Source organism: Limulus polyphemus, unplaced genomic scaffold, assembly GCF_000517525.1.
Source record: "Limulus polyphemus unplaced genomic scaffold, Limulus_polyphemus-2.1.2 Scaffold731, whole genome shotgun sequence".
Taxonomy (NCBI): domain Eukaryota; kingdom Metazoa; phylum Arthropoda; class Merostomata; order Xiphosura; family Limulidae; genus Limulus; species Limulus polyphemus.
This window is the reverse complement of record NW_013666341.1, coordinates 147,706-149,365: the sequence shown is the minus strand read 5'-3', so window position 1 is coordinate 149,365 and position 1,660 is coordinate 147,706. Positions and strand designations below refer to the sequence as shown.

The window sequence follows — 1,660 nt, the reverse complement described above, 5'->3', positions numbered from 1 at the left end:
TAAAGCAATAAAAGCCAGCCCTTATCATTCATGTACTCATCAAGCTTTCTCTTAAACTCACTTAAATTTACTGCCTCCACAACATCCAAAGGCCAACCATCCTGTTAGAAAAATAAAACGGTCTTAGCTGAAGACAATTCCTACCCTGCCAAAATGTATATTTGTTCCCTAGTCCTATTATTCTTATTATTAAGTATGAAAAAAGATGATGCCTCAACACTATCAATTCCCTTCACAATCTTAAACATGTCAATCAGAGAGAAAACAATTTGAAAGATTACAACCTCTCCTTGTAAGACAACCACTCCACCCCAGTAACCCTTTCCAACAATTCAACGTCTTTCCAACTGTGGCCTAACCAATGATCTATACAATGAAATTATAACCTCTTTAGACTTGCATTTAATATTTCTGTAAATACAACCTAAAATCCTATTTGCCCTACCACTAACAACAGCACACTGCATGGCTGGCTTTGGAAACTGATCAACTACTACACTAAGATCCCTTTCCTTCATGACATTGGTGAGGTTACTCCCATCCAAATAAGTACAGATAGATGTAGATTGTTACAAGCTTTAAGCTATTTAGAATAAACAATTATTGTATCCTGTTATAAACTGCAGTCATTCTGGAAAGAAAAAAAGGGTAATTTAGATTTATTTCATTTTTTTTTTACAACGTCCGTCCAATTGCCCGAGTCTGTATAGAGTTAGGGTAGAGAAGCTACCAGATAAAATAGTTTTCAGAAATAAAAAAAGAGAAAAAAAAGTTTAATTTTTACTTAGGAAGTTTTACAGTTTGCACACAAAACTTCAAAATCTACAGATGAAGTATTTTTTATCTTAAAAAATCACCTTGCACTTGGAGTAGTCATCACCGACTCAATAAATTCATACAAATCTTTAATAAAAAATCTGATGGGTATATAGAAACCTGCTATGATGTTCACACCATGATGCATTGCTTTTCAGGTATGAATAAACAGTATATATCACACTGTTTATTAATTTTTGAAAAAAAAGGGGTTGTGGACCCTCCTAATCTGCACCTACTTATTTTTATAATAATAATAAAAAAATAATAATGAGGGTTAGTTACCCTGGATTCCTCCCAGATTTACTCCTGCTTACACAGTATTAATTAGCTATTAATTCTTGAAACGGTGTCTGCCCTTGCCCCCTAGACACACCCTTATCAAGATCCACACCTGGTTATTGCTTGTAATACAACATTTAACTTACACAATTATAAATGTCTTTAATATTTGGAATGGGTTTAGCCCTCCTGTACCCCTACATTCATAGCTACTTACCTAACATAAAATAATAATTTCTGGGACAAAAATGGATGGGGGATCTAGATCCCCCTGGACCCCCCACCTTCTGTATCAGTGCTTACTTATACAACATTAAAGAATAATACAGTTACCAAATTATAAGTTAGAAACATAAGATATATACACACACACACACAAAAAAAAGAGTAAATTTACACCTAAACACTTAAGTAACCAGAAAGTTGGTGATAGGTGCCGTTAGCCAGTTGCCGTCTCTCTAGCCAGTAGTTCAAAATTACTGGAGCAACAGCAGCCTTAGTAGCTTTGTAATAACAAGAATAGGTCAAGCAAGTTTAGTCTTTCCCCGCTGATTTTTCCAAG

General features: G+C 34.6%; 1 protein-coding gene across 1 annotated transcript in view; it reads right to left on the bottom strand.

The window, feature by feature from the left end:
• Nucleotides 1-1,660, bottom strand: part of LOC106460230 (60 kDa heat shock protein, mitochondrial-like) — a 17,656-nt gene that overhangs the window by 10,343 nt on the left and 5,653 nt on the right. The window lies entirely within an intron of this gene.